This window comes from Achroia grisella, unplaced genomic scaffold (genome assembly GCF_030625045.1).
Source record: "Achroia grisella isolate CSIRO2021 unplaced genomic scaffold, CSIRO_AGI_Agris_v1 utg540, whole genome shotgun sequence".
NCBI lineage: Eukaryota > Metazoa > Arthropoda > Insecta > Lepidoptera > Pyralidae > Achroia > Achroia grisella.
In genome coordinates this window covers 4,030,007-4,057,687 of record NW_026712925.1, presented here as the reverse complement: position 1 = coordinate 4,057,687, position 27,681 = coordinate 4,030,007, and the positions used below count along the sequence as shown (strand labels likewise).

General features: G+C 31.4%; 1 protein-coding gene across 1 annotated transcript in view; it reads right to left on the bottom strand.

The window, feature by feature from the left end:
* LOC131847774 (myosin-I heavy chain) overlaps positions 1–27,681 on the bottom strand; it is an 88,898-nt gene that overhangs the window by 40,317 nt on the left and 20,900 nt on the right. The window contains exon 2 of the mRNA XM_059197421.1: positions 16,251–16,311. The gene's annotated coding sequence lies outside the window, so the exon portion shown is untranslated. The remainder of the gene's footprint in view (positions 1–16,250; positions 16,312–27,681) is intronic.

The following is a 27,681-nucleotide window of genomic DNA, read 5'->3' as shown; positions in this document are numbered from 1 at the left end:
AGTTACAGCACCGTGACACCCTCATGTTTGTCGTGACGAACATAAATATCATTTCCGTCGGCTCGTTTATCAAATCCTTTAACGCTATTTTGTAATATAGAAGCTTATTTAAGTAATATCTATATCGTAATAATAATATCCATGACAGTCACCTCAGATAGGTTACCATTATTTTAGATTTGTTAATTACTTTTTCATATCATAATAATATAAGAAGTAATTTTTGTATAGGAGACAATCAAAATCTGACGATATTAGATTCAAATTTCAGTTGAACACGAAAAGGATTAGATTTTCGATGTGACAATACTTTCTTACAGATTTCATTTATTATATTGAAATATATCGATTACACGGTTTACTCCAGTACTCTAGGTATTTTGTTTCACAACTGGACGTAGATTTTTTATTGGATATAATATATTTGAAGCCTATCCAACGCATACACTTCTAGGTATAGATGTCATTGGTAAATAAACATTACTATGTTCAAATAATTATTCATATCACGATCCACAATGCTCAAGTTCTGAGCGCTTTCAGCATAACAATAAGACCAAATGTACTCACAGGACCAAATATAAGAAGTTATTTACTATTTACCTTTCTAAATATTGTGTTAAGTACTAGTGGCTTCATTAGCAGTTCAATTTTAAATTACAGGGTAAGGACCAATGGCCAAAGTTTGTAGAATGGCAAAGCAAGTTCATGACAGTTGCCCCTTACCGTCAGCTGAGCTTCAGCTTGTTTGTCACTCCATAAAAAGGAGGACAAAATTTAATTAAACAAAATGGGGATCTCTCAATTGCGATACTACCACGTTTTCTCTTAGTATTTATTCTGACTGTTTACTGCTCGAATGTTATAGCGCATTGATAAATAGCCTCAGTTTCGATTCAGCATAGACTGAGCTATAAAATGTAAAAGACTTTGAAGAGCTTTTTTATAAAATGAAATGTGGCTGGTTTCATAAATTATAATAGCCTGCAACACCACCAAACAACCTATCCGCTTTATTATATACAAATTAACTATAATTTTACGAACGTAACGCCTTTTCTTATGTAACTGTAATTGAAAACGTACCTACGGCCTGATGGTATCATGAATCAATCATTCTCTATATATACATATGTATAGGGATAGCGCCAAGGAATACATTTCATCCTGAGATAGCCTTCCATAGGGATCACCATACTTTTCCAGAGGTCTGACAAGCCTTAGTACATACTTTTTAATTTAAAATTATTGTACCAAAACTAATCAGAAAAATGGATTTACTAGTTTCTAGAACTTTCTATTAACTTATAATATATCGCAGACTTACAGTTCACTGAATATGTGGTGTTAACACAACACATTACTTCCATATTGCAAGCTGTTACGCCAACTAAACACTTTGATACAAAAATATACGGAAGTACTCCTGTTAAAAGTATGTTTAATTCTGTAAAATTATGATACGTACTGACTTTTAGGTATTTATCAAAATAACAACATTCCTGTTTTTAATTGTCACACTAAAACCGACTTCGATTGTTAATAAGGGTAAGTTACATACAATACTAAGATACGAAAACAATGACACTATAAAATTACTAAACAAATTTCAGCGATTTTTCTATAGAGCATCGGAAATAATTCTTTCCATAAAATAAAATACAAATAGGTTGGCCTTATGTTAGAAACTGATTTATAAAAATTACAATCATATCGCATTTAAAAAATCGTAGAGATCCAGTGCAGGGTAATGACTTCTAAATTCATTATATACATTATGTTCTTAATTATTGTCAACCAAATTTAATCTTTGAATTACTTGAAATATCGAACTTATGCTACTATTGCTTGGCAGCACATTTCTGTTCTGTATGATAACGTGGGTGGGAAAAAGTACTGGGAGTAATAAATATTATATTATAGTCACTACGATATTTACTGCGAGTATAAGCAAATAGAAAGAAATGTACTATGAGATACTACTACTAGTACTTTTTGTACAACCTTACGTGGGTGTTCTGATGTTCTCAGCGATAAAGTGTAGAAAGTTACGTAAGTACACAAATAGATTTGTAATAAAAATAAATAAAATTTTTACGACTATACTCCCAGATGAGGTTTCGAGTCTGCGTAGCTACAACCAATCTTGCCGGTGTACCTTCTTGTTTGTTTGTTTGTTTGTATCTTCAAACATAATATTTAATATAATATGCAGAGTTGCATAATGCGGACGAAGCAATGTAAAGTCCCATACGAATTTGTCCTCTGCGGATAAAAGTACCTTTTTAGCAGGGTCTATCCTGTAAGAAAACACCATTTTTTCAAACTATTCTAATGCCTCAGGCCGCAGGTGTCCTTTACATTTGCACCGGATGATAAAGGAGCGAGAGCAGAGGGTGGTACAAATTCGCAGAGAGTTGAAAAGTGGCTGAAAGCCTGCCTGATGAAATACTACTTTAGTAATAGCTAAGTTAAGGGTCCGATTTAAGCCGATTATAGACTTTGCATATTTACTATACCCACAAATGAATAAAATGTGGTTTTATTCAATAGTAAGTCTGAAGGAATTAAACTAATTTCATTTTGTGGATATCACAATATTCTACAGTACAGTAACTTAAGTCGACAGCATTTCAATAAATAGTCGATAACCCTGGGTCAGAGAACAGTTAATGATTAGTAGCAGAGTAGATGGTTAAATATTTTAAAATTTATTGTTTGGATTTTAGGACTAAAAACTTAGGCATTACATTTCAATTTTCAGCATTAATAATTTTAATGTTGCTAACTGGGCACCTAAAATAACATTCTGTTCTGTACTATATAGTCTCATAATATTCATCCATTTATCTGATATATCAGAGGACATCGCACTACAAGATAATCTAGTATCAAATTGAGTCAAGGAGGCTGCACCGTAATTTCATATAAGGATCGCTATTATTTTCTCACCGCCTTCATAAAGCAGGATGTTATCAATTCCATGGTATTTTTGTGTGTGGTTATTGGATATTTTTGCAACTTGAGGGCGAATTTGATAATTCTTTTTTGCAATCAATCCTATAAAAATTGTTTCACTATAAATAGTGAAAAAAATCTTTTGTATAATATATACCTTGACTGTTTAAGCAATTGTATTTACGTTAAAGTTTAGTGTGCTTTATTGTATGACAACACCATTTATATTTGAGCGGGTAAAATTTGAAAAGCAAGCGTTAACTAGACACTTTTTCACGCTTTTTTTTATTATTTTGTGGTCGGTCTCGTAGCGGTTGGTGCGCGTGCGCCGTTGTAAAAAATCTGAGACGCGTGTCAACCGATAAGGTTGCCACTTAGATAAACACCAATGAACGAAACGAGCCCGGGTGTAAAATGCCAGACTAAACAACTAGTTTGTTATTAAATTTGAAGTAACAAACATTAAAAACAGTTAGATCGTTGTGATTTTTACTCTATCCCAGACATTAAATTCTATCAGTGTCATGGAACTATATTAAGAACCCGAATTACCTATGTCAAGCAATTTCAGATTTAGTTTTTTGGTTATGAGAATTACGTTTAAAAAGTATTGGATACTAATAGTGCATGCTTTAATGGGATTTTAATACGCTCCGCAATATATTGGTCTTGATACGTTTTATAGCACCATTAAGCCGAATACAATTTTCGTTGCTGACAACCCTGAGAAACCGTACAAGTATTTTGTTTAAACTTACTTTTATAGCCTATAATTGATTGTGGTTGGATTGGCCTTATGAACTCTTGCGGTATTATCGAAAACATTGCCCAAATTGAAGGTGGTGAAATTATTACTAGGTATTCAAAATAATCTAATTAGATACTTGAAGTGAAACGTTAATATACCGCATATTCATATTAAGAGATAGTAACAGAAATTATATATTATTTTGTAACTTTTATTATACCGGTACAATCTTATGATGACAAATCCCCGAAAATGAGTTTCCACTTTCAGATAATAGTTGGAAGTGATGTAATTGCAAAATTATACAATTGTTCTGAAACAAGATATTAATATTTTCAGTTTATAATTAAATGAAAAATTAATTTTGTTAAGAAAGATGTCACAAAATGTTGTTTTATGTGTGCGTGAATATAGTTTTGATACGGATAATAATATTAATAATATTTATTCAAATACAGTTAATTTTAAGAAGCTTTGTTTTATTTTTTATATCTTTTTGCCGTCATTTAAAATATAGATTCAAATGAGATGAAAGGAAATGAAATTTAGTTCTTACTCCATGTAAAAAAAAAATAAGTTTTCTATACCAATGTTACAAATTAAATTGAGTGTGTCGCTTAATTTGCTACTTTTTCAATACATAACGGTTAATCTAATACTATTTCTAATTAAATTTGATGTGTAGACAGATGAAATCACGCCGTACATAGGCTATCATTTATCTCAAAGAAAGTAGTCGAAACCGTTGGTAACTGTTCGTTTTCTATAAATAAAGCAATAGGGCTTTACTAGTATAATATCTACCACCCACTAACCAAGGGAATTATCACTTGACCTAAAAACGAAATAGAGCAAATAATATTCAACATATAAAAACGTGCCTACATATTTGCTGTAAGTGTATGTTCCCACATCCTTCTGCCTGTCCGTCCAGCTTGTTGGTAAATGATTATAACTGTTTGCATTTTATTTGACCTTTATTTCAATGCCATAAAGTCTAAGTCGGAATACTATAAATATAAATTGGCTTTGTGGGGATGTAATAAACGAATAGAAACAATTGCGTTGGTGTCTGCAGATTGAATAAAGCGTTTAACCCGTGCTCGGTCATAAGTTAGTGGTGGCTAATTTGGCACATCTCGGTTGTGTAATTAAGGATACAGAACTATATGAATATATGTCACGTACCTAAGAGACAGGTAATTTCCGTAAAATGTGTTTCATTTGAACGTGAAATCGGGATTAGACGTTTTCGGACACGAATAAAAAAGTATCAAACATTTCCTACGCAAGAAACTTAGTTTGTTTGTAATACTTTATTGTACAATAATATTATAAATAAAAGGACATAATTGACTTAGAAAAAAACATGCGTACAATGGCGGACTTATCCCAGAAGAGGGATATCTTCCAGTCAACCTTTGAGTTACTGAGAGGAATTGCGGAGTGGTGGAAATATGTACAATAAATAATACGCGTCACAATGACATATATAGACACTAATATATACCGAAAATACACAAAAAAAAAAAATATATATATATATATATACATACTTAAACACATACACATACACACACCAGAAAGGAAAAGAAAAACAATTTACTTTAATTTTAATTACTAAATTTAATTTACTTTGTAGTACTTATTCATACTAATATTATAAATACAAAATTACTCTGGCTAACTGATTATTTCTTACATTTTAACACCTCAAGAACTGAAAACATCTTAATGAAATTTGACATGAAATTTCATTAAGATTAAATTACACGTACAAAAGGCATTTAACTATGATTGTCTGTAACTGTAAGTACAGCAGGTAAAGGAAATGTCTATATGTTGAAATGACAACAGTTAAAACCCTATGGTTGCATCGGTGGGATGAATAGGGAAAAATGGGTGTGAATGAGCTGCGTTTGTAATACAAAAGAGGCTCCTTGCTTCCAGACTGCAATATATTTCTAGATGAGGATGGCTGTGTATCAAAAGTTATATATACCTACCTTCGATAAATATCAGCACGTGCCTAGTTTCAGTACGTATGTTTAGATCTAGGTATTAGATCCTTCCAAGATCTGTACAATGCTGCATTATCTATATTTTTTACTGATTTTGACAATAACTTTTTAATTTTACTGGTGGTTGCCAAATGGTCTATATTCGACCACAATTTATTTAAACTACAGTTATGTTTTACATTCAGTAAGACAAATAATATGAATCTATTCCCAATATATATAATATATGTTAAGAATAGATTGCGTGGAATTTAGTACTACATTTATTATGTACAGATTACATTATTATATACATTATACAGAAAACTTTGAATACATTTTACTACATAAATATTTATTGAGTAATATTAGAAATAGAAATAATCTAATTATAAACACTTTATGACAGCCATTTCATTATTAAGTTATTAATATTTTAATTATACTTAATATATTCATTTATAGAATATGTCTTTGGGAGTATAAATTATAATACTAATGTTTTTGATAAAAAATATTGCTTAAAGTTGCATGTCGGTAGATAAAAGGGGGATGTTGGGGTGTAGGGTGGTAGTTCGTGGCTAAAGTCTAGGTATGGGAGCTACACTGACTTGCTAGACTCAAAAGACAATGTAACTGAGACGGGTTTACGCTGAGGATCGTCGTAATAATTATTTTTACGTAGACTCCACAAATTTATGGAGTACTAACTGTTTACTGCGACTTCGTCTGCTATTCTAATATGAGAGTCTATATTACAATCTTCGCGTGAAATGTTATTAGGCAGTTATAGTTGTGAAAAGATAACAAATAGACAGATATTCTTTGGCATTTATAATATTAATATGGATATTGATTGTTACATACTATTTATATGGTATTAGGTATATTTACCATGACAATATTATTTGTGAGCTCCCAATATACGGACGCTGTTACAAAAGTCTTGGCCACAGGTACATGTAAAATATACCGTATATAAAATGTTTGTAAAACAATTGTAAAAATAAAACAGTGAAACAAGTTTTAAAGAATAGTTATTGATGTGTGATTATATTATTATATTTTAAAATAATGCAACAGTGTTGACCATAAGTCTGAAACCGTGTGGTACAAACGAAATTGCAGTAATGGTTGATATTGGTCTTAACTTTTCCATTGCATTTGACTTTGAAACCTTTAGGCAATTAACGGCATAAACAGTAATGAAAAAAATTAAATGTTGGGTACATGTATGACAAAAAGCAATTTATATTTGCCGTATGGAGAAGGTATACTTTGTAAAAATTAATATTCAGAGGTACCTATTTCAGACGCCAAGCAACTGGCTTTATAAGATGTAGTCTCACTTCAGTTGACGTGAGATATATTACAGTGTAGGTAAGGTTTAACTCGGTCAATCAATATACAACTCACGCGGGCGACATCGTGGATAAAATCTAGTCTAATTATATTGGTAAACTAGTTATCCCCGCGACTTCGTCGGCATGACATTTAACTTTATTTTCTAAAATAAAAGTATCTTAAGTTACATCTTATTACATCAGCTACCTGCCAAAAAAATTCCCGTCAAAATCGGTCCAGCCATTTCAGAGATAGCCGGAACAAACAGACAGTCAAAAATTGTAACAATGTTATTTTGGTGTATGTACCGTATTTATATTCAATGCATGTAGTAAAAAACGGTTATTTCAATATTACGAACAGACTCCAATTTTATTTAGATGTATAGATAAACAAACAGAGTTGTATCTGTCTAATAAATAACTACAATAACAAGTTGTTGTATAAATAGTTATACGAATCATTCCTATATCCGTCTGAATAATAGACCTAATTCAGGCAGGATATTTACTACAAATAATACATAAATTACATAAATGTAAACAACCAAATCAGTAAAAACTCTGGCTATAATTATGGCAATATTTTATAAATAGTAACACTTATATAATTTAATAATTATATCGGTAATTATATACCATATATTTAATGTGCATTTATTAAAGTAAAAGCTACCAATTAAACTTTTATTGCAGAAAATGTATCTACAATTTAGTTGTTGGGTATACCTACGTGATTTATGATGGTTATTAAATATAGTGGATAATAATGACAGTTTAAATGGTTTTAGTGGCTATAAATATATTATTGCTTTATTTAGAGTATACTTAGTTACAAAATGCTCTTATCTTTAATGATTCCATTATAAGCAAGCAGACTGAATTTGTTTATAGCAAATGATGAGTGTACATAATACAGACACTTTATCAACAAACTTCAAAAAGACGGATGTTCTCAATTTAATTTTCGTATAAACACAGAAATTGGTAACGGAAAATAGTACTAATTTTGGCTTTGTTAAATTGCAGTTTTATTTATGACTTGGATATAATTGAAGGCGCATGTGAACTTGTTACAAAGTATGGAATTATATTAATTCCATGAGACCTATAATGTTATTTCTGTTGTACTCGGGTTTAATAGAAAATATATAAAAGTTACAAAGAGGATTTTTTTCATTAGTATTTTTCTATGAATACCTAAGGATTTTGGAGGATAAGATTTTAATATTAAATGGCAGTACAATGTGTAGCATACAAATTAGATTCGCATACAGATTTGCAAATAACTTCCACCTCCAGAACTATATAAAATTATTTTAAAGGTATAGATTTTCACAGATGCGTTTCTGTATACATAAAATATAAAGTTGGAAAGCTCTCGAAATAAAACGTGCGGAGTGTATTCTATTTCTCCCTATTTGAAATTAGGTCAGAATAGACCGCGCAGTAGACGCCCCAGAAACCTGGTGACCAATGACCTGTGACCTGGTGCAGTTATAACAATAACCATATACAGCTATAAATAATCCGAATTTCCACAAATCTATGTATATGTATAGGTATAAATCTTTAGTATTACAGATATAGTAATCATTTTTATAGAAAATATAATTACTAAGAATACAATAAAAAAATATTACTAAATAACATAAAATATTAATAAGACAAGAGTATGTAATAGAGCCGGTAATAGAAGAGTACCATCTATATAGATAGATAAATAGACAGATAGAATATACTTTATTTGCAACATACAGTAAAGAAGAAGCACAAACAATATAATAAAGGACACATGTATCGTTACAAAAAGGCGGCTATAGATAGATAAAGTGAATTGGTAATATAATAAAAAAAAAATATGTTACTAATATATATTTGTCAACACATTTAATGGATATAGTCAGAGTAAATTTAGTTCTATCGACTAAGTATATGCAATTATAATATAAATTTAAATCTATACTTGCTGCTACCACTATCCTACGTACGTATTTCTGCTATAAAACAGTAGTGACTTGAGACAGACATTGAATTTAAATAGGTTTCGCAGCTGCTTCTACTTAGCAAGTGTATTTTGGCTCTAAGCAGCCGCCTAGAATTCGATTGAACATCCGATTCGGAGTTCTTATATTAATAGTTTCGGAATACTTATATGTGATCAACAAAATTGAGGAAAATATCATAATAAAAATATACACAGCAAAATTGATACATATCCTTTTGTGAGGTCTCAAAAGTGTATTCGAAGTATATGTCGTAGTATTTGTTATTGTATCGCATCGGTATAGAGCGTGTTTAGATTTTGATATTCATATATATTTTTTATTGTTAAAAATACTAAACTTAGTATAAGAATTTGTTTGAACTTCAACATTAGTTTGTAATTTTGGGTCAATTAATCTAGTAATGGAAAATACAGGTTCAGTAGCTAAATGTGTAAACAATTATAGTGCAGCAATTTTGTTTATTAAATTACACGCTACTCGGGAAGGAGCCTTTATATCTACCACAATGGGATTACGGAACAAGTTGTTATAATGTCTCTGACTACCCTTTTTAGAATCATAGTCCTGATTATATGAGCAATATTACTCGTATTTCGTGACTTAATCTATCACTAGTACTGTCATTATGATGTCATCTTTTCGCGAAAAAAATAATTAGGTCAACATTTAACGCACAAGTTATATGTGATCCACACCCGTGCATCGCACGAAACTGACTGGACATTAAATTATTGTATGGACAACAACAAAAGTAGTAGAAATTAGTATAATATAAAGACATAAAAGCCATCAACATGACTGTTATCACCAATAGTGTAGTCATTAGACACTGTCAATTATGGACGGCATAGTGCATGCTATACTTCACATTTCATTGGATTTATTGGAAACCAACGTAGCTTGGAGCGAGTCTGTACCGCGGTTTTTCGGATTTATTTTTGGTTTGTTGTCAGTGTTTCTTTCAGCGAAAAATAATCTTACTTTATTTCTGACTGAGTAAGTCAGAAATATAATTATATAAACGGAAGCTTGTCTATTAGTCTGCCTATATGGTTGTTATCCTTTTCACTAAACGTTTGAAAGGAAGTTAGTCTTTGACGTGAAGATAAATCACGAGAATGGACATAGACTATTAAACGTAAAAATGTAAAAAAATATTTCTTTAAAGGCTGCCATTAAGTATGTCAGCTATATACCGTTAGTCAGACAGTAGGGCGTGAATACTTTATGTTTTTTTCCAACCGTACCTATCATGTGTGGCACTATTAGGTTGAAGTGTAAACACGTATTTTACAATAATATAATGATAATTGGTTCGATGGCGCAATATACTACTGTAGTACCTAATACCAAAGGTATATATAGGTCAGCGTTGAAATGTTTGTATGAAAACGCCACTATGTCAGTTCGCCTCCACGACCAGAATTCGAAGCCTATCCAACTGCAGCGAGGTGTCAGACAAGGCGATGTCATATCGCCAAAGCTGTTTACCGCTGCGTTGGAAGATGTCTTCAAGCTTCTGGACTGGAGCGGTCCGCTGGGCATCAACATTAACGGCGAGTACATCAATCACCTTCGATTTGCCGACGATATCGTGGTCATGGCTGAGACCCTGGAAGACCTTAGCAAAATGCTCTCTAGAAGACCTCTCAGTAGAGTCTCACAAGGAGTAGGTCTTAAAATGAACATGGACAAGACGAAAATTATGTCAAACGTCCATGTCGTACCTGCTCCCGTAAAAATCGGAGATTCTACACTCGAAATTGTCGATCACTACGTATACGTAGGGCAAACTATCCAGCTAGGTAGATCCAATTTCGAGAAAGAGGTCAATCGTCGAATCCAACTCGGATGGGCAGCGTTCGGGAAGCTCCGATATATCTTTTCGTCCAAATTTCCGCAGTGTCTCAAGACGAAGGTTTACGACCAATGTGTGTTGCCAGTGATGACTTACGGAACAGAGACGTGGTCGCTAACTATGGGCCCCATCAACAAGCTCAGAGTCACTCAGAGGGCAATGGAGAGGGCTATGCTCGGAGCTTCTCTGCGTGATCGAATCAGAAATGAGGAGATCCGCAGAAGAACCAGAGTGACCGACATAGCCCGAAGAATTGCGACTCTGAAGTGGCAATGGGCAGGGCACATAGCTCGTAGGACAGATGGCCGTTGGGGCAGTAAAGTCCTCGAGTGGCGACCACGGACCGGAAGACGCAGCGTGGGAAGGCCTCCAGCAAGGTGGACCGACGATCTGGTCAAGATCGCGGGAAGGCATTGGATGCGAGCAGCGCAGGACCGATCGTCGTGGAGATCTTTGGGGGAGGCCTATGTCCAGCAGTGGACGTCTTCCAGGCTGCGATGATGATGATGATGATGATGATATAGGTCATCACAATACTATTGGGAATAGCCAGAAATAATGGAACGCCTAATGCTTCAATACCCATTCGCACAATTAAATAATGTGTTGAAACATTCTTCATTGTATTCTACATAAAAAAGACTTGACCTGACTGATGCCGTATCATTGCATAGCCTGAAGCAGATCATACAGAAATCAAATCATCATATTGCTACTGAGTATATATTATTAGGAGGGTTTTGCTTCTTACTGTCATTCATTACTACGTCAGCCGGGCGGCTGAACATTGGGTTTTATTTCGACTTTTTCTTCTCGTATATTAATGTAATTTTTCCTCGTCCGCTAAAACGGCTCTATGACATTGTGAAGATGAAAAGGAATGGCTACGCATTATATTTTTCATACAGTCATCACATTGAGATTTGTAACTTACAATGAAACTATAAATAAATTATAAATCAGTTATACAATTATTTTACATTTCCGTAAAAACTACCAATTCATTTTCATTCATCAGACTTACAGACATTTTCGGTTTCTCTCTAGGGGCAAAGTTAGGACCATTACTGAGTACAGAATAATTGTGATACCACTTGAACTTTTAATCCTTGAGATATCTGTAAAGTAGGTGGTAATATGTTACGCACTGTGCTACGTGAATTTTATTTATCGATACAATAGTCATTAGAGCAAGACTACCCATTTGAAGATTACCCACTTCGTAATACTTTTCTTCGTAAGTAAATGCTTATGAATTTTCTAATTATTCCAAGCTAAAAGTTAGATTTAAATTTTGGTGTAATACATGATCCGTGTATTATAGAGGCGAAGGATAAATAACTGGAGGCAAGGCAAGGTATGATATTCCGTTGGGAAAAGCCATCAAAGACGGGACGTCATTTGAGTTTGAGCTTACAATTTCGCTCTTCGTCAAAGCGTGTCCTAGTTGATATCAAAGCCTAAGAACAACTTGTTTGTAGACAAGTTGGTAGATTTGTTTAGTTTACTGGTCTGGAACTGTGATAATACAAATACACAAAACATTATTCAACTCGTCAATCCGCGAATAACAACACGTGCATAATTATATTACGTTTTTATGTATAATACATTACGCAATGAATATTTTAGTATATTTATTATTTTTTGTTTTGTCAATTTCTTATAGTTCGGATAATAAAATGAAATGTTTTAGGATAAATAAAAACGTACAAACACACATATAACGTAAAATACAGGTGTATTCCAAAAAGAACAGGTTCGCATTTCTATTCTATTTGTTTTGATGTAAGTTATACTTTACCATATGTTGATGAATTTAAACTAAACAATAATGATATGGTACGTAACATAAATAAACCTTATAGTAATCAACAATTGAATCTAATAAAATCTAAGAACAATATTGTTACAAAATTATAAAAAACAAAAACTCCAAAAAAATAAAACATGAAACATCTAATATCAATATTTCTTAATCTTTACTGTCATAACACAAAATAATACTTATTGACTGGCTTTATTAGCAAATCCTAAAACAATAGTTTTGATCAAAAAAATAATTCTTACCTTAAATAAATGCGAATAACTAGATCCGGTAGTCACGTAAATGTTTAAATGAAAACGATGAATTTATTCAGCCCACATTAACATGAAAATGAAGTTCACTTTTAGTAAATCCACTTATAGATGCTTCGTTACCGCCACAAAAAGTTAATTTCAATTCCTTTGAACGACGGTGGTTGAAATAGAATGAAATCTAAAATAAAGGAGATAAATCGAGTCGCGGTATAGAACAGCTGCGATTGTTCGATTAATCAACTAACTAGTTGGGACGCGAGTTAGCTCAACAATTAGGTCGTGAATGTTCAAGTGTTCGGTCTCCCTGGACTTAAGTGGCCAGCTGAGGGTTAATAGACGAAACCACTTTATACAACGTGGTACATACTTATGAAAAGAAAAAGGGTTATTGAGTATCGAAATGAAAACCATTACTAATGTTATAATGGAATTCAAATCCACCCGACAGACATTGCTAGCGATGAGGCACTATAGTAAAATGTTTTCATTGAATTAATTGCAAGAAAAATTTTAATTATTCCATCATAGCTAGGATATAATTTGATGTTCTACGATCACAACATGCCTGAAAACTTGTGTAAACACTCGCAATATTACATTTAAACGTGTTACACATGTGTCACGTCGCAATTCATTAAGACCACACATTGTGGTAAATAAATAAGTTTAAATAATAATTAATCACATGAGCTGATTTGTTTTTCGTTATTCATTCTCCCCGATCATTATAAATTAATTGTGTGGTCCTTATACAGTATAGACCATATATGTACATATTGGAGAAAACGCGGTCTACCATTGTATGGTACAAACTTTGTCCCCATTCTTCTGCTGTACAGTAGATTATGTCTGGATATTTAAACAGAGCTTATTGCTTTAACTGTGACAGAGAGTCATTAACGACGCCCGTTCCGTCAAGCAAGATGGATTATAGTGACGGTGCAATAAAGGGAACTAGTGGGCATTATGACAGGGGGATAAAAAAATATGATTAAATAATGAGAATAAATTTAATAAGAATTAAAGTGATGATTTTGACCTCTGACAGGACTTCAACATGCATCATAATAATAATATTAAATTATAAAAGACATCGACAGAAATTACCATATATCATCTTGTCATAAAATTTATTACTACTTCAATAGCGACGATTACAACAAATCCTCAAATTGCTTGCAAATCTGGTAATTTGATTGACTAGATGTTAGGTAAGTATTTATCTATACCTTATGGTTGAAAATCGTCTACTAATAACTAATTTCTTAAAGTTTCAACATTGTTTGTATTTTTTCAACTGCCATAAGGATGTTCTTAATATAATTTTTATTAATACTATTTACTATATACATGGTAATAGTAGTCTATAAAACCTATAAATCAATTAATCTTGGAAATTCTAAGCACGTGGATGTCCTTAGTTGTAAAGAATAATATGGAAATACTTCCTTTTAAGATCGTATCGTGGGAATATTTTGTCATTACGAGTTCACAAGGTCTTCGTCTAAGTATTTAGACTACTATTACCATGGCTAGGCCTTCCTACCACTATGTATTTGTACTTTATACCCATAATCGGCTTTTATGACGTCCTGAGAATGCTATATATTAATGAATTGCATTCTTACTGCATCACCTCACAAAGAATTTTACTTACAAACCAAACTATTATTTTATAAAGGCAAAGTTACAATGATTGTAACAATTTGTAACGAATGTTATTAAGCTGTTTTATGATTGAGTAGGAAGTTGTTGATAATTAGAAAACGATGTTACAAGATGTTAAATAAAATATACATAAAATCAATTCCTAAGGATCCTGATTAATTTACTAAGTTAATTTTTATGACACAAGACAATGTAAGGATACAAACTGAATCCCATGTGAATTATAACAATAACATGAAATGAGTTTAGATAACACTTACACGTGTTGAAAATTGAAGTTAAGTAAATATACAGCTGACCAGTTATAATATTTATTTTTCGAATCTCGATACTAACACACACACATGTACATACATATATATATATAACCGTTATAAATGGGAAAAATTGTATGGATAATAATATGCGTGACATAACGATTTTAATTACGTGAAAAAATATGTTTCTATATAAAGATATAAAGACATGAACATTGATCATCGTTAAAAGGGGTAGGTGGGTACAGATTTAACAAACGAATAGAATAGGATATTAGTAGTCCGATTGCTAGCACCCTAACAGGCTAACTGAACTGACTTCATCTTCATACCATCTGCTGGTGAGATGCAGGCATAAACCGGTAGTACAGACGGGTTCACCTTTAGATACGTAGAATATAAAAATGTGTCGATTTTGTTCAAAAAGACCGCTATATTACTAATGAGCGTGTGTTTCGTAGACTTCCAGTTTTTTTAAAGCACCACTAAACATATTCTGTCGTCATCGGCGGCTCGCGACACCTACACTTCCTTGCTGCACGTCACATGGAATGATAAACAGGTATTGTCTATTGTCATGTTGTATGCATCTTTAGTTCCCATAAAGTATCACGGTGAGCACGTAAGCTTTTAAGGGATACATGCATGGCCTTAGTTCTATAGAATAGAGATTCCATAGTTTCATTTATGGGCGTACCCATGCGCATGTTTGTAAGTTGGTGAGTCAGCGTCGTTGAAATCTTACACTTGTATTAAACAACTAGCTTTTGCCGGCGATATCGTTCACTGCTGCCTGGTCAGTATTGACCGGAATGAAAGTAGCATGTCTTTTCTACGAAATGCATTCTTTACTTTAACGTAGAATACTTTAAAACAAAAATTATACTATAATTAAATATTTAATCTAAGTAGGACTTAAACACAAAGAGTACCGCGGACATCAAGCTATTATGTGATGCCGGTAGTACTACTCATGTTTTGTATTCAGGAGAACTAAGATAATATAACATGTCACACATTTGTATCTACTTTGCAATTACACTGCGTAATCTCGCCCTTCAACTGAAACATATCCTGCAAAACAAGCTCCTTGGAAGCTAAATTAGGTGAGACGGTACCCAATTAGATAACTTCGTGCAGAGTTTGCTTTAGTAAAAGTACATAAAACAGACAAATTTAACGTAGTATTAGAGTAATGGCATAATATGTTGACATCTATCACCGAGATATCCGTATTCAATTTTTTTTTTACTTTATTGGGCGCTATTGAAACTTTACAAAACATATTGCCAATATATACACAACAAGAAATAAAACCGAAACTTACTTGTTTTCTGATGCGTATAGATGTGGAATTTAGTTTTATGGCTTCCTCATCGTTTGAAAATCTGTAACAAAAATATGATTTTATTAGATAAACACGTTACTTTTATATTTTGGCTTTCTTTGGGAAGTATTGTATAGTATATTTCGGTACTACTTGGGTATTTTATTAACTATTTTACATTCTATACTATATATTTTATTAACGTTTTTAATACAATGAAATTATCGATAAAAGTAAACCAAATTCTATATTTACTTATTATTTCTTCATATATATTATTTTTATCAAATAAATTGAAACATTAACATATTCATGGGAATAATTTTTGAGAACGATGGAAAAGATAACAGAAAAAACAAAAATTGAATTTTAAATGTTCCCGCTTCAGATGTCAAGTTATCATTGAGAGTGTAATTTCCGGGGTTTTGCCATTGAGCGATTAAATACCAACTGTATATTTCAAAATAATATTATCCGATTAATATATATGTATATATAATTCTACACACTTATCGAAATCGAGAGTCATATGTTGTTAGCGCAAAATTGATTCATTTTGATTTCATGATGCTTATTGTATCCATTAATTAAAATTATAAAGCGTTACAAACGAATATTCTTTAAAGTTCTGCCAAAACAATTACGCATTGAAGTAATTTTAATTGTAACTTAATTAGATACAAATGTAATTCATAAACAAATAATTTGAATGCTATAAATTCTTGTTATTATACTGTATATAGTAATGACGTGCGCGATATAAAATAAATGTGTACCTATTATTTATAAATAAATAATGCGAAAATATTGCAATGAAATCATCAGTTCCTTTTTAGTACAGTCAAACGCACCGGAAAATAGCGGGGAAACGTACGGAATCATTATCGAAACAATTTCGATAGGAGTCGAAAAGGTTCTCGAACTTTGCATCATGACACGAATTTAAATGTTAATATTGTGCGGAAGTTTGGGTATGATGTACGATAATTTCATGCAAAGCTGATTATAATTACGGTGATTACTATATCGAACTTCACATACATATGTATTTCATTTATCGATATAGCACATCGATGACATTTACAAATTCACCATAATCGTCTATGGAAATTGGGTTTATTCAATCAATAGAGTACAGTTAGTAACATTAGTATATTATATAAGTACTAATGTTACTGACTGTAACTAAAATTATATACTAAGCTATAAAAATACAGTGTAGCAAATAAAAATATTTTTTTTTGTATACTCGTTTTTCTTACAATAAAGAAACTATTCTATAACATTCTTGACATTACAAAAACTTAGAAGAGTCAAGTACTAAACATGATTCACATTTTAAAAGTGGTTCACTTTTCTGTACGGGTAGATATTTATTATATTATCGTAGTAGTGGTAGTTCGAATATATTTTTCTTCTTTCGGTCGTGTTAATCGTAATCCTAAATATATTCAGACCACAACTTCGCCAATGTCACTATCGGTCGTCTTTTTCATATCTTACTTAATGGAAGATGCTGTACATGAAGGACATTATATGCATTGGATATGATAGGAGCCTCCCAGACTGACCTAGAAACAGCTAGTCATGGTAACGCAGTGTCTAGGTTGATCAATCCTCTCACCACAATGGTAACCCAAATCGGTAGAACAGAGGTTCCCAAACTTTATTGTATCGTAGACCCCTTGCCATATTTTTCGGTTTTGGGTAGACCCCCTATTCTTACCTGGTATTGATTTTTTGTAAATTTCTAACTGTAGGAAAGTTTTGTGTTATAAACAATGCAAAAACAACAATATGACCGTTGACGTGGACCCCTTGCAGTTTGTCATAGATCCCTGGGGGTCGATATAGACCACATTAGAATCACTGTGCTAGAGTATACTAAAGATAAGGATTCTTAAACGTCGTACACACGCACATGACATGTACTACATCGTATGCTACCTTGTATTACGATTGTTTTCCACCATCGTTTCCACCATTAATACACCAATTAAATTATAATACAAAACTTATAATACATAATTTTAAGAATTTTTGGGCATTTGCTTTTCTTACAATAAAGAAACTATTATACAACATGATTCACAATTTCAAGTAATTGAAACAAATGTGTGAATCGCAAATCCAAAAGAATCAGGCCGGGATAAGCCAGGAACAATGAAATTTATAGATCGCGTGAGTTGAATTACGATTTATAGGTTAAACTGTGGCTATTTTTTATTGTGGGGAGCTTCGGCGAATAGCTTTGATTTTCCTATTGAAATTGTAAAAAAGAAATTTACAGACAAGTCCAATATTATATTAAAAACCTTTTCAAAACAATTTAGCTATGGAAAACACTTCTACTCTATTTTATAATTTTCTAGTGAATTAATTATATTTTACATTTTAGAAAAATTTGAATATTTTTAGTAAAATATAGAATTGTATATAGACTTTTTTATTGAACACCACATACCACCAACACCTATGTTTTTCCTACATACTTTTAATTTTCGAGATTTTTTCGTAAGATTAGACATTTTTTTCGTTGTTTATTACAAGAAAAATACTCGATAGAATAAAAAGACGCAACATTTTACAGTCAGTCGGGATCGAACAGTAATAGAATTACCGCTTTTAATTAGTCTTCGACTAAAATGATTTAAATTGAATTAATTTGTTCTTGCGTGTAGTGCATTTCTAAATCATGGTGCCATTACCGAATCATAAATTCATATTTACCGGTCGCAACTATGCACCTATTATTAAATACATGTATTTTTTACTTTGTAATACGATTCAATAATATTTATGACGCTAGCAGTAAAAACTGGTTAGATCTGTTTCATAGGCAATTATTGTTTTGTATCAGCAGTTATTTTAAATGTTGATACGTGTATCTAGAACTTGATTTATATTTGTAATTGGTTGGTTGATGGATCTGTGCCTACTTGAAGATAAGACAAATTTATTCACATTTTTAACTGCCTGTAATAATTTTATAATGTCTTACTAAAATAATATTGAGTAAGTAATATGTTACACGCATTTGTTTAAATATAGTGAAAGACAAATAATGTAGGAATGAATATTGCAAAATAGTGATAATATTGGTATGGTAAATTCAAACTACTTTCTTAATTTTAAAGAATATGGCAAAACAGAGTATCATTTAAAATAAATATATAGAGTTTGCCTTTTATTCAATCCATATCATCCACTATTTATTATCCATACGACTTTGTTTTAGAATTTAGTTTATACCCGTATTTATACCGAAATATCCTACTTCCAAATGCACTCATTAAGTTTTCATTAGGAAAGTGTTCATTAAAAAGTGTGGAGCAATGAGTAATTTCCGCTGGATCCACTGATCTCACATTCGAGGCCGTAATAGAATGTCAGACAAAGATGTTTGTCTTTGTTATATAAATACATCTAAATTTCATAATATTTTAAAGAAGAAAGATTTGATTGTTTGTTTGATTTGAATGAAATGCTCCGAAACTATGGGACCGATTAGAAAAAAATAGTTTACCATTAGAATGAACGCAGGCGATAGAACATTTTTAAAAACGTTAGGGATCTGTATGAAAACTTCAATGATTTAACCCCGTGCGTGAAAAAAATTGCGAAAACTCGTTATACAGAAATTATTGACATTAGATCAAACTAAAGTACTACTGACTTGTAATTATTATTACTTACTTTAAATAATAAAAAAAGACAAAGAATATTATTTTATCTATTATACTACATTAGTTTCGTCACGATTGGAGTATTTTTTGGAAATCACCTAATTGCAGAGGCTTTTTGCTTGTTAAAAAAATCTTTGTTGTTAAGCTTAAGTTAAAAAAGGCGTAATCTACTACCTACGAATATACTTTTTTAAATTCGGAAAATGGCTACACTACGTGGATATTATTGACGATACTTACCTTCGTTACGAATTAATGCTGACCACTATGGAAATCATTAAAAAAAGTCCAAAAAATAATTATTCAGAGATGACGCATGTTGTGTTGACATTCTAAGAATATTTGCAATATCAAAATGTCACATTAGTAGATAATATGTAAATAAACAAATGAAAAGGGTTGGGTAGCGAACAAGCGTATTAATTTATAAAAACAGCCATAATGTGTTGACCACACGCGATCAACATTTGTAGCGACTATAAATACAAGATTGCCTAAAATAGCGTGAAATTTGATTACACTATTCTATTATAAAAATATCAACTTCAATTGGACGTTTATTATATAAAATGGAGAATAATTTTATTTGATTTTCATTATATATACTGTCAGGAAAAGGAGAAAGTTTCACTTTTTCAATTATATTTTTTATAATTATTTTTTTAACAAATATGGTTTATTCCTTGGCATAGAATAGAAAATAGTTTCATTCGAATAAATTCTTTATATCTGATTCAGGAAAAAGCTTGAAAACCTATTGTATAAATATGATTTTTTTATTAAGACTGTCTGATATTGTATAAATTTTATTACTTTAAATTGTATTGTTATTTTTAACAAAATATACATAAGTATTATCTTTGAATACAATTGCAACAGTTTAAACAATATTAACATAAATATTAAAAAGTTTTTTGCAGCAGAAGGTATTATTTGGAACAAATCCAACAGGCCTACCATCATAGGTCGTCGACCCTTTGATTTATGGCAAAGCATTTTCCTCTGAAACGTAAACACTACACGCAAGCATTAACAAAAAACAGACGTTAGTTTCCGACAAAAGCATCTTGATTTGTTCCTGTTAATTGGCATTGTTCTACTTCCTAAGCATCTCTAGAAATGTGTTAAAAGTGAAAGATTAAATCTTTGTTAAAAGCACTACGGTAGGAACAAAAAGTTTTCTTTGTAAGATAAGTAAATAAATACTACAGTAATATTTTAGTTCATTCAATCAATAATTGCGTGCATGATTGCTACAAGTTATTTTCCGGATATAAATTATGTCTGGATTGAAATATCTTTTATATTTCGTGGAACAAATGTATATATACATATATATGTACATACTACAAAATATTTTTAGCTTTTATTCATTGATTAGCTTTTGCCGACAACTTTGTCCACGAGATCGTTATTGACAGGACTAAAAAGTACCCTATATGATGTTCTTCTACATCTCATAAGCTACATAGTAAATGCCAAATTTATAACAAATAAAACATGAGTGTGACAAAGTTACAAATTTATTTTCGGATTCATATAACAAAAGCATTTATAATTAAGGTAATATAAAAGAAAAAACTTTTAGGGTGCGTTCCCTTTCGACACGAAGAAACGAAGGGGAAAAGAGGGTGTTATTGGTTATTTATTTACGTCACCGCAGGTCTCACTGTATAGAATAATATATAACATACTTAAACTTTTTAAGGAAGCTCTGAAGTGATACACTCTTATGTTAAATTTCTTGAGCCCTTTTAAAATATCTATGCAAATTATCCGTGTAATATTCAAGGAAGAGCATGAATACAAAATATCGAATTACTTAAGTAAGACGAGCTTCATATATAAACATGTCAACATACATTCAAAATTTTAACCTCTCAAATGTTTTACAATTAATGGGAAAAATTAATAAATGGATATTTATAATTCTAAGAAGAAATCTATGCATAGTTTACTAATGTTAAGATTTAAATGATATATGAGCAGATATTTTACTTTTTGTTAAAATAACAAAAAGAAATACTTCAATAATTAAATAAAATGGTTCACCTATAATGAGCGAAATATTAGCGTGTAACGTTGGCTTTATTTTATTTTGCTTTTTATAATAGATGCATCTGTGCAAAGTTGGCGTGGGTTTTTAGATGTTATAATGAAATGATGATGATGAATGATGTAATGCGAGATACAGTAGATTCACGTATCTCGATCTTATCCAATTACATCCATAATATAATAAACACACAATATTGTATTGGCAGGAATATTCGATACCACTGTAATGTAAACTCATTTGCATTTAATATAGCGGCAGCTGGCGGGTTATTTTGGACGATGTGCACACGCGTTTAATATTATGGAGGAAAGGTGTGCTTTTCCATTCCAGATAGTTATTTCAAGCGTATTAAATATATAGTTATTTGTATAATATATAAAACTTGTAAGACATGTAGATACAAAATAAATTTATAGGTATATTCGTACGTCAAATTTTAGATTCTAATAATTTTTCATACAATAATGGACATATGAAATATGGAATTTCTATTTAAGTCTGAACTTCATGTTCTAGCTGTATGTAATATTTAACTTTCGGCCCTGGTAGCAGAGAGTGGTGGCATGACCACCATACATACCTAATAACCACACAAAAAAGATTAAATTAAATTTAAATGTAAGTCGTTAGAATATATTTGCTATTTGGGATTGCAAAAATCCTTACTAATATTATAAATGCGAAAGTAACTCTGTCTGTCTGTCTGTCTGTCTGTCTGTCTGTCTCGCTTTCACGCCAAAACTACTGAACTGATTTAAATGAAATTTGGTACCCATATAGTCTAGACGCCGAGGAAGGACATAGGCTACTTTTTAATGTGAAAAAAGGGTTGTAAGGGGTTAAAAATGGTAATGCAAGGTTATCTTTATGCGGTTGAATACACACTTATTACAATAATGGCTTAACTAAAAAATTAGATATTTTGGAAAGTCTACTTTATAATTGTGTCATTAAGTCTATTTTCAAAAATTTTTAATTTCTGAATTACACCAGTATTGTACTAGATATGCGACTTATTAACGCTCATATGTCATAAATAAACATATATGTCATTTGTATAAGCAGAGCGCGTTGCGCGCGCAACTGATTATTGTCAATCCGTTGTCTCCTTAAGAATTTAAATGAATAAACGTTTGCTCTGCAATTTTATTTTATAAATACATAAATATAATCCTGGTATAGCCTATAACTGATGACCCTGCTCTTGGACAAGAGCGTAAGAACATATTATTAATATTTTTGAAGAATAAAACAACATATAATATTAAAAATGTTGTCAATACATATGAACAACATTTCCTTGGAAGAAACAACATCTACCGTTCCATCCGAGCTATTCAGGTTCGGAATACGCGTTTCTCCATTCTGGCCAGTAGAGTCATTTTGATTTAACAAAATTTTATTATGTTATTGGCCAACTGGACCACCAATTTTCAAAAGAATTTAAAGAAATGTTTAAACTGTTTATTAAATATAAATAAATATGACATTTAAATTTGTAAATATCACATTGTCACCATTCAAGGGGTAAAATAAAACAGCAGATAAAAGTTTTTATGGAAATTCGTCATATTTGAAGCTAGAACGATGAAGCTTTTTTCTTACGCTTTTTTGGGTCAGTTTATTTAATAAATACCTTACTAATATTATGAAAGTGAAAGTGACTCTGTCTGTCTGTCTTAAAAGCCAAAACTTCTGAACTGATTTAAATGAAATTTAAAGTCTAGATCTTGAGATAGGACATAGGTTACTTTTTAATGCTAAAAAGGGTTATAAGAGACTGAAAGAGGAATTTTTTTAAAGTTTAAGCTTCAATCTTATTTTTTTGCGTATTGATTAAATATAATTAACGAAAATGGGTTGTAAGGGTCAAAAGGGGAGTTAAAATGTTGTATGCATGTATTGTCATTTTTTAAAGCTAGAAACTTGAAACCCATTTTTTAGGCTGTTGAGAAAATATCAGTACCTACCGCCACAGGACTCAGCCATAAATGGTTACAGTATAGCGACATCTTATCATTGGTACATGATGACACTAATATAAGTAGCATTAAAAAAAAAACAAGAAAAAGGGTTATAAGGGGTTGAAAGGGGAGATGTAATGTATGTATGGTATGTATGGAAGTATCTTCATTTTAAAGATAGTAGTTTGAAACTTAGTTTTTGGCTGTTGATTGAATTGTATGGAATTATGTATGGAAATTTCATTTTTGAAGCTAGAACGATGAAACTTTTTTATTGGGTTAGATTATTAATATATATTTTTTATTATTTGCTCAAGGTCACTATTTTACGCGGACGAAGTCGCGGGTACAGCTAGTACATATATAAAGACTTAAAATTACATACACATAGCAGAGAGTAATACAACACACGACTCATAAAAATATTTTATAACAAAAAGTATAGAAATATATTTTATATGAAAATATATTTCTATACTTTTTGTTGCCTAAATTATGGGAAATACGCTGTGAGTGAAAGACAAGTAATTTAAGTTGAAAAGCAGATTGTAAATGGGTGTGACTTTGACAAAGGTCAACTAGAAGTATTTATCTCAATTTAGCTTCAAGGGTGAGTTTGAACTTTATCACAGCAAAGTTCTTAGGTGGTAGTCTTCAAGTGTTAGTAAATAAATAGTTCACTAGTTTTGGAAGTTGTTTACACTTTAACTAGTACGTAAAGAGTGAATGGTGTCGTGTTTTATGCTATTATGGGTCCAAATAGCTGTGAAGAAGTGGTACTAGAAGATATTTCGTCATTGCGTTGGACCTTTGAACGCTTTGACGTGTCCTCAAAAATCGACACAGGACTGTGAAAAGTGCAAATGTTTGTACATACTTAAAACATGTTAAATGCTCAAATATCTGTGCCACAAGTAATGAATATGTTTATTTAAAGGAGGTCTTTGATTATTTGAATACTATGAAGAGATAGCATCAAATAGGCAAGGTACTATGCTATTTCGGCCTAAGAAAGTTTAGAACGAAATAGTGGGATCACACAAATCAGACTCAGTCCTTACATTCCATCCATTATGATTTATTACTAATGATATTTTTCAATACAACTAGGAATATTCATATCACGTCAGAAATAACATATCTATATGCGTATATCGACGATAAGGTATTACATAAGATATTTCAAAGTTATCTATACGTATAACATCTCATTATATATTGTGCTGTCAAGATAGGGTGGAACTAGGAACGCTTGGCTTATGCATAGCGTGATATCACGCGAACCAAGCTCTTCCTTATTCATTTACCTATAGTGAAATACATGAACGATGTTGCAAGTTCATTTTTACTGAACATTTTTGGCTTTGTACATACTAAATATTTGGGGAAAATATCTAAACCATAATCATAATATTTTATCTAGTTAAATCATCGATAGGTCATATAAGATATGACCTATGCTCAATCGAACTGTTCTACTTATTTTTTTAACCACAATAATCATGATTGGAATATTCATATTCTAAGCTCAGAAAAAAGGCTGTAAGGGGAATATTGAGCTTTGTGTAAAAGTAGGTACTTGAGCACATTTCAGAGGGGATAAAATAAAGCATCCTAATCCGCTGTCCGAACCTGTGACTTGGTAACCTTAAAAGAATGAATAATTCATACTGGCTCCAGACAGAGAGAGATAGGCAAACATGTTTTATCTTTTTATTCTTAGTTTGGTTTTTTTATGTTAAAACTGTGTAATTTATGACCATCTTTCATCAAGTTACAATACGTTTTCTAAATATATTTTTCCATTTTCACGTTTCTCAAAGAAAACATGGACAAGGATTGAGATACATAGACAAGACAGAAGTGATAATTGATGGAATTTTAGAATAACAACATAATTTTTTTACATTTTAAGAACCTGTAACAAAGGATTATTATATAAACCAACCAAAACGAAATAAGAATTTAATTTGTTTTTCATAAAACGATGGACATTAAGCTTTTCTTTACAGATTTAAAGGAGTAGCTTCAGAATACAACTGAATAAAAAAAAATACATTCGTAAATCAAAGTGAAGGCTAATCTGGAGGACTTTATCTTTAAATAAATTTGGGGATTTTTAATAACTTATTTTTGTGCCGTATGACAATTTCGTAAATCAGTCATTATAGAGAGGTAACAAATATCGTTTTCTCAATGGCAAAACTGTCAATTTTCTAGTAGGTAAAGTGAATAAGAAAATACTTGTTGACATAGAGAAAAATGTGGCGTAGCTTGTGAAATATTAGGGATCTAATTACGACCGCGTCGTAGGTAGGTACATTACTTGACGTCAACATCATAACGGATCAATGAGCACATTAGCTCTGATATTTTCCACCATTTACTGATTTTATAATTAGATATATGTAAGCGATAATTAGGAAATTTTCCTTTAAGTAAATATTTTGGTAAACGGAGCACCGATATTAAAATTATAAATACGAAAACAACTCTATTCATTCCTAGTTTAAAACATTCTTCACTAGTTCCTTTTTAGAATGGGTCAGGAGGACGTCAGTTTCTATGTACAGAGTAGTAGTAGCTTTTACCTTCTACTCGAATTATATAATAGATGTTATTTTCAAACGCAATAATAGATGTGGTCTCTTTTATGGTGACTGCCATTCATAAGTTGATGAATGACAAAATTTACGAAATAGGAATTCTGTAAAATGTTGTAAAGGTAGGTTATTAAATTATCAACTGAATACAAATAGACGGAGATTCCCAATTGGACTGAGTATTTTGTATTGTATGATAATTCTGTTTCCTAATAGGATCATACATAATGAACTTTTGTTGGATATTTAATATTTAGTAACCTTATTGTGTTATGTGAAATTACTTCATTTGTTTGTTTGCTCGTTTATTTTTTACTAATTAGTGCCTTTATAACTCAAAATCTTGATGAAATTTAGAATACATAGTATGGAAATTATATAATTATATTATATTTTTGGACATTTCAAATAATATTTTCTGTACAATTAAATGAAATTGAAAATGTCCCCGTCACGCGAAATCGCATGGAAAAATAGTAACGGTACCAATAGTAACGGTGAATAGGCGGTGAAGCTTATTCATAAAAGCCTATGAATATATCTAACACAGTTGTTATTTGTAGATAAAAGCATGGAGATAATATAATTGACGTAACTATTAACTATCGTAGGTACTCACTAATTGAAGCAAGGAACAATTTGTGATCAGTAGCGTGTCTATTGTATCTACAGATACGGTACAAACACGCAGCGTAAACGATTCTGTAACTATTCGTTTTATTACGGCAATAATATTGTTAGGTCAGATTAGTATCTGGGAGGTTCACTGATTGGAGGTGCAGCTCAAACATTAAATAAGAAAACACTATTTATTGGTCAATAAACTACGAAAAAAATTCCACGAGGGTGTAGTCGGAGAGTAGTCGCGAGGGTGGAATTGCTTTTATACAATATATTATGGTTTACAACGGGTGGGATATAGGATAAGATTGTAGATCATATAAAAACATATATTTTACATAATAATTACAAATTTGATATTATGTTGGCTCACAGAGATTTTTAAAGGAATCTTAAAAAAAAATCAATGACCTCGTATTTGTACTAATAGACATCTATATGGTGTCCTTGCGGATTTCTTAGTAATGCCATAGATAACATAATATTACATAGTAATGT